Here is an 8389-nt window from a genome sequence, read left to right on the forward strand (position 1 = left end):
CCAGGCATGCTGATACAGACACCACTGGTGGGGGCCATTGAGGTGCATCCCTTGGGCTGTTAGCCCAGGGGACTGCCACACCCACTAGAGCACAGATTTAATCCAGTTCAACCAGGGCAGGCAGCCCACGCTAGGGACTGGCCCCACCTAACAGCAAGCCCTCAGGCTACTTTTCAGCCTGCATTGACTGAGTGCCTTGATCTTCTACAGGCAGGCAAGGGTGTCTGCCTCTGTGGGGCAGGGCCTGTGTGAGGACCAGCTGAACTTTGGGGGGCATTGGGGGAGAGGTGGGGGCCTCTGCAGTGTGGCGTTGGGGTACGCTCCAGGGGGTCAAGAAGTGTGCATGGACCAGGACTGTGTTGACAGTGTATGTGGTCTGGTGGGGGGGTGAGGCTTATCAGCGGCAGAAGACTTGTGCTTCACAAATAGCCATAAAAAGGATCAGCCCCACCTTCCAAAGCCTGAAACAATTGAGTGCCCCCATGCCAAGGGCTAGCCCCACTAAGCTGCACTCCTAAGAGAACTGACAACAGCCTTGTTGGCCTCAGGCCTATCACAACTGTACGCCCCTGAGCCTAGCAACCAGCTACACTGGGTACCAACCTAATTAAGAGGACAATTGCAATAAGAGTGTGCTGATAGACTTTGCAGCCAACAGTGCTGAGGCCCCCCAAACTGGATTTACAAACAGCTGGCCCGGGAAGGAAAGATCAGACTCCCTGGGTACCTGCACTGGGATAAACCCTGCCACAGCAGAAGGACACAAGTAGCCCACAAAGGGGTCACTCCTGATTCTTATGGACTGGTGACGAGAGGGAAGCACACTGCTGGGCCTCATAAGGCATCTCATACATAAGGCCACTTCTCCAAGATCAGGAGACATAGCCGACTCACCTAGTACAAAGAGAATGGCACAGAGAAAGAGGCATAATGAGGAGGCAAAAGAATACTTTCCAAGCAAGGGAACAGTACAAAACCCCAGAAAAAGAACTAAGTGAAACAGAAACTAGCGACCTACTCGACAAAGAATTCAAACAAAATATAATGAGGATGCTCACAGATATGCAGAGAAGAATGGATGAACACAGTGAGCACATCAGCAAAGAACAGGAAGACATAAAAAAAAACAATCAGAAATGAAGAGTACAATAATCAAAATGAGAAATTCACTAGAAGGACTCAATAGCAGAGTAGAGAAAGCAGAAGAATGGATCAGCGAGCTAGATGAAAGACTAGAGGAAATCACCCAAGCTAAACAGAAAAGAGAAAAAAGAATTAGACAGAATGAGAACAGTGTAAGGGAATTCTGGGACAATATCAAGCATGCTAACATTTGGCTTATAGGGGTCCCAGAAGGAGACGAGAGAGACAAAGGGGCAGAAAAGTTATTTGTCGAAATAATAGAGGAAAATTTTCCTAACCTGAGGAAGGAAACAGACATCTAAGTTCAGGGAGCATAGAGAGCTCCAAACAAGATAAGCCCAAAGAGGCCCACACCAAGACATATTATAATCAAAATGTCTAAAATTAAAGACAAAGAGAGAATCCTAAAAGCAGCAAGAGAAAGGCCACAAGTGACATATAAAGGGAAGCCCATCAGGCTATCAGCGGACTTCCCAGTCAAGATCCTACAGGCAAGAAGAGAATGGCATGACATATTTAAAGTGCTAAAGGAAAAAAACCTACAACCAAGAATACTCTGTCCATCAAGGTTGTCATTCAGAATGGAAGGAGAGATAAAGAGCTTCCCAGACAAGCTAAAATTAAAGGAGTTTATCACCAAGAAACCAGTTCTACAAGAAATGCTGAAGGGACTTATTTAAGTGGGAAAGCAATGACCACAAATAGAGATAAAAAAAAATTATCAAAAAAACCCCAAAACAACAACAACAACAAAAAACACGCAATAAAATCACTTGTAAGGTAAAAGTATAGTAAAGGCAGCAGATCAACTACCTGTGAAGATAACATGAAGGTTAAAAGACAAGTGTACTAAAATCACCTATTTCAATGATAAGAGGGTAATGGATTGACACACACTAAACAAAAGACTATATATGATGTGAAAAACATATAATGTGGGAGGAGAGGAGTGAAAAAGTAGAGTTTTTAGAAAGAGGTCAAGCTAAAGAGTCTATCTACTCAATATAGACTGTTATATGCATAGTATATTAAATAGGATCCTCATGGTAACCACAAACCAGAAACCTATAACAAGCAGGAAAAAAGTAAGAGAAAAGTAATTGGAAATATTACTAAACATAGCCATCAAACCACAAGGGAAGAGAGCAAGAGAAAAAGGAAGGAACTGAGAAGAACTAGTAAAACACCTCCCAAAAGAGAAAAAGTGACAAAATGGCAATAAATACATATTTATCAATAGCTACTTTAAATGTCAATGGACTAAATGCTCCAATCAAATGCCATAGGGTGGCCAACTGGATAAAAAAACAAGATCCATGTTTATGCTGCATACAAGAGACACACTTCAGACCTATAGACACTCACAAACTGAAAGTGAATGGATGAAAAAAGAGATTCCATGCAAATGGTAAAGAAAAGAAAGCGGTGGTAGCAATACTTATATCAGACAAAATAGACTTTAAATCCAAAACTGTAATAAGAGACAAAGACGGGCACTACATAATGATAAAGGGAACAATCCAACAAGAAAATATAACACTTGTAAATATCTATGCACCCAACGTAGGAGCACCTAAATATATACAGCAATTATTAACAGACATAAGAGGAGAAATAGACAGTAACACAATAATAGTAGGGGCCTTTAACACTTCACTTACACCAATGGATAGATCATCCAAACAGAAGATCAATAAGGAAACATGTGCCTTAAAGGATACATTAGACCAGATGGACTTAGTAGATATATACAGAACATTCCATCCAAAAACCACAGAATACACATTCTTTTCAAATGACCATGGAACATTCTCCAGGAGTGATCACATATTAGGCCAAAAAACAAGTCTCAATAAATTTAAGAAGATCGAAATAATACCATGCATCTTTTCTGACCACAAAGGTATGGAACTGGAAATCAACTTCAGAAAGAAAACCAGAAAAGCCACAAAAATGTGGAGATTGAACAAAATGCTACTAAAGAATGATTGGGTCAATGAAGAAATCAAAGAAGAAATCAAAAAATTCCTGGAGACAAATGAAAATGAAAACACGACATCCCAAAATCTGTGGGATACAGCAAAAGCAGTTCTATGAGGGAAGTTTATAGCAATTCAGGCCTACCTCAACAAAGAAGAAAAATCCCAAATAGACAATCAAAAAGCACACCTAAAGGTACTGGAAAAAGAACAGCAAACAAAGCCCAAAATCAGCAGAAGGAAGGAAATAATAAAAATCAGAGCAGAAATAAACAAAATAGAGACTAAAAAAAAGTAGAAAAAATTAATGAAACCAAGACGTGGTTCTTCGAAAAGATAAACAAAATTGACAAACCCTTAGCTAGACTCACCAAGAAAAAAAGAGAGAAGACTCAAATAAGTAAAATCAGAAATGAAAGAGGAGAGATTACAATGGACACCTCAGAAATACAAAAGATAATGAGAGTACTATGAAAAGCTATACGCCAACAAATTGGATAATCTAGAAGAAATGGATAAATTCTTAGAAACATACAACCTTCCAAAACTGGACCAATAAGATGTAGAAAATTTGAATAGACTGATCACCAGTAAGGAGATTGAAACAGCAATCAAAAACCTCCCCAAAAATAAAAGTTCAGGGCCAGATGGCTTCCCTGGGGAATTCTACCAAACATTCAAAGAAGACTTAATACCTATCCTTCTCAAACTCTTCCAAAAAATTGAAGAGGAGGGGAGGCTTCCTAACTCCTTCTACGAAGCCAACATCATCCTGATACCAAAACCAGACAAGGACAACACAAAAAAAGAAACTTACAGGCCAATATCACTGATGAACATCAATGCAAAAATCCTCAACAAAATACTAGCAAATCGAATACAACAATACATTAAAAAGATCGTACATCATGATCAAGTGGGTTTCATTCCGGGGATGCAGGGATGGTTCAACATCCGCAAATCTATCAACGTGATACACCACATTAACAAAATGAAGAATAAAAATCACATGATCATCTCAATAGATGTAGAGAAAGCATTTGACAACATACAGCATTCTTTTATGATAAAAGCCCTAAATAAAATGGGTATAGAAGGAAAATACCTCAACATAATGAAGGCCATATATGACAAACCCACAGCAAATATCATTCTCAATGGAGAAAAACTGAAAGCTATCCCTCTAAGAACAGGAACCAGACAAGGATGCCCACTGTCACCACTCTTATTTAACATAGTATTGGAAGTCCTAGCCAGAGCAATCAGGCAAGAAAAAGAAATAAAAGGGATCCACATTGGAAAAGAAGAAGTGAAACTATCACTCTTTGCAATCGACATGATTTTATGTCTAGAAAACCCTAAAGAATCCACTAAAAACCTTTTAGAAATAATAAAGGAAAACAGTCAAGTCGTGGGATACAAAATCAATGTACAAAAATCGGTTGCATTTCTATACACTAACAAAGGAGTAGCAGAAAGAGAAATTAAGAATACAATCCCATTTACAATTGCAACAAAGAGAATAAAATACCTAGGAATAAACTTCACCAAAGAGGTGAAAGATCTGTACACTGAAAACTATAAAACATTGTTGAAAGAAATAGAAGAAGACACAAAGAAATGGAAAGATATTCAGTGCTCTTGGATTGGAAGAATTAACATAGTTAAAATATCCATACTTCCTAAAGCAATCTATAGATTCACCGCAATCCCTATCAAAGTTCCAACAACATTTTTCACAGAAACAAAGAATCCTAAAATTTATATGGAATAACAAAAGACCCCGAATAGCCAAAGGATTCCTGAGAAAAAAGAACAAAGCTGGAGGTATCACACTCCCTGACTTCAAATTATACTACAAAGCCATAGTAACCAAAACAGCATGGTACTGGCACAAAAACAGACACACAGATCAATGGAACAAAATTGAGAGCCCAGAAGTAAACCCACAAGTTTATGGACAGCTAATATTTGACAAGGGAGCCAAGAGCATACGATGGAGAAAGGAGAGTCTCTCCAATAAATGGTGTTGGGAAAACTAGACAGCCACATGCAAAAGAATAAAAGTAGACCATTCTCTTACCCCATGCACAAAAATCAACTCAAAATGGATTAAAGACTTGAATATAAGACCTGAAATCACAAGACTTCTAGAAGAAAACATAGGCAGTACGTTCTATGACATTGGTCTGAACAGCATATTTTCAAGTCCCATGTCTGACTGGGCAAGGGAAACAAAAGAAAAAATGAACAAATGGGACTACATCAAACTAAAAAGCTTCTGCACAGCAAAGGAAACCATCAACAAAACGAAAAGACAACCTAACAATTGGGAGAAGATATTTGCAAACCATATATCAGATAAGGGGTTAATATCCAAAATATACAAAGAACCTATACAGCTCAACAACAACAAAACCAACAACCCAGTTAGAAAATGGGCAAAAGATCTGAACAGAGATTTCTCTGAAGAAGATATACGGATGGCCAACAGGCATATGAAAAGATGCTCAACATCATTAGCTATCAGGGAAATGCAAATCAAAACTACAATGAGGTATCACCTCACTCCGGTCAGAATGGCTATAATTAACAAGACAGGAAACAACAAATGTTGGAGAGGGTGTGGAGAGAAGGGAACCCTTGTTCACTGCTGGTGGCAGTGCAAACTGGTGCAGCCACTATGGAAAGCAGTATGGAGTATCCTCAGAAAATTAAGGATAGATCTACCATATGATCCAGCTATTCCACTGCTGGGTATTTATCCAAAGAACTTGAAAACACAAAGGCATAAAGATACTTGCACCCCTATGTTCACTGCAGCATTATACACAATAGCCAAGACTTGGAAGCAACCTAGGTGCCCATCAAGGGACGAATGGATAAAGAAGATGTGGTATTTATACACGATGGACTACTACTCAGCTGTAAGAAATGATGAAATCCAGCCATTTGTGACAACATGGATGGACCTTGAGGGTATTATGCTGAGTGAAATAAGTCGGAGGGAGAAAGTCAAATACCATATGATCTCACTCATAAGTAGAAGTTAAAAACGACAAAAAAAAACCATAGCATTGGAGATTGGACTGGTGGTTACCATTGGGGGAGGGGGGAGGGGGGAGGGCAAAAAGGGGGATTAGTCTCACATGTGAGGAGACGCACTATAATTAGTGTTCGGGTGGTGAACATGATGTAATATATACAGAATTCGAAATATGATGTACATTGGAAAAAAAAATTAAAAAAATAAAATTGAAACTTCGGGGCCGGCCCCGTGGCGGAGTGGTTAAGTTCGTGCGCTCCGCCTTTGACGGCCCAGGGTTTCGCCAGTTCGGATGCTGGGCGCGGACATGGCACTCCTTATTAGGTCACATTGAGGCGGCATCCCACATGCCACAACTAGAAGGACCCACAACTAAAAATATACAACTATGTATTGGGGGGATTGGGGGAGAAAAAGCAGAGGGAAAAAAAAAGAAGATTGGCAACAATTGTTAGCTCAGGTGCCAATCTTTAAAACAAAAAAAATTGAAATGCCTTTTAGATATCCAGTAGAGATATCAAGTGGGCAGCCCAATGTTCTGGGAATACGTCAAAACTGAAGACATACGTTTGGGAGTCATTGGCATAGTGTTTAAAGTAATGGGACTGAATCAAATCATCCAGGATGTGAGAGTATTGATAGAGAAGCGAAGGCAGGTGTATTAGTCAGGATTGTATTGTTGCAAGCAATAATAATTGACTCTCATTGACTTAAAGAACAGGACTGTATTACATGGATATTAACAGAAAAGCTGTAGAACTAGGCTTGTCCAGGAATCAAAGAAGAAAGGACACAGCCAAGCTCCTGTGGCTGGAACAGTTCACTTCGGACACATACCCTAACTGTTGTAGGACATGTATGGTCCTGCTGCAGGACTTGGTCCAATTCTGAAAGCAGAGAGCCCAAATGATGGGAATAAATTCCCAACACTCTGCTAGAGGGATTTGGAAATGAATTTAAATCGATTTAAAGAAAACGATGACTTAGACACTTGAATTGGAGGGAGGAGTGAAACTCACCTTTCTTTTAAATATACCTCTATTTTACGTTTATGATTATTGTGAGCATATTACTATGAAACACGACTTTTCGTTTAATAATAAAAATGATACATGTCCTTGTAGTAAAATTCGTAAATTTGACATTTATCACAGCCCAAAATTTGAAGTTACATAAGCATTGTAGGTGGTTCTTCCTGAGCCAAGGTCTGAATAGCATATTGAAATCAATTCACTGTTAATCTATAGTACAGAATAATATGAAACCAATAAATGATAAGTTGAAAGTTTAATCATAAGAAAAGGAAATTATTTAATCTTGAGGAAAATACTCATTTTTATTATTTTTAGTTTCTCAAAGAGACATTTTTCTTTAAATATGCTCTGCCTTCCCCTTAGAAAGTGGATCGTGTCAAAACGTTTGGTCATCACCAGGCTCTTCTTTAATCTTGGAGACTCCTCAATGGTCACTCATCTCTTTCATTTAATTCGTTCTTCAGATGGATATTAAGCAGCTTGGGGGTGACAAGAAGAAGGGAGGAAACTACAGAGAAGAAGGCAGCAAGCCAAGGAAGGAAAAATGTGGAGGAGGAAGAAAATAGAAAAGAAAGGAACTGGGAGATGAGGAAGCAAAGGGAGTGGAAAGAAAAAGAAATCTTTGAGGCAAGACAGTATGGGAAACAAAGGGCCCAAGTGTGGACCAGGAAGAGGCTGCCGAAGCAGAGGAATAGCGATGGAGGAGAAGGAAGGCAGAGCCATACCTTAATGTCCCTCAGGCGTGGTAGCTGTGGCTCTCTGGTCTTCCTGACTACCACACAGCGTGGGGATGCCCACTGCTTCTACAGATAGCTCCTCTCCAGCTACAGGAATATCTCAAGTGACAACAACCTTTGGCCATTTCAGCTTTGAGGCCTAGAGTCTAGGATTTAGGGTCTTCCTCCAGGCAGACCTGGGAATAATATCATCCGCTGGTTAATGCCACCCACCCAGGACTCAGGAGATGGGAATATCCTCTTTTTTTTTAGCCCTGAACTAACATCTGCTGCCAATCCTCCTTTTTTTGCTGAGGAAGACTGGCCGTGAGCTAACATCTGTGCCCATCTTCCTCTACTTTATATGTGGGATGCTTACCACAGCATGGCTTGCCAAGCGGTGCCATGTTCACACCTGGGATCCGAAACAACGAACCCCGGCCCACCGGAGCGGCTGCAGGAATATCCTCT

The sequence above is a fragment of the Equus quagga genome, chromosome 18, assembly GCF_021613505.1.
Source record: "Equus quagga isolate Etosha38 chromosome 18, UCLA_HA_Equagga_1.0, whole genome shotgun sequence".
Classification (NCBI taxonomy): Eukaryota; Metazoa; Chordata; class Mammalia; order Perissodactyla; family Equidae; genus Equus; species Equus quagga.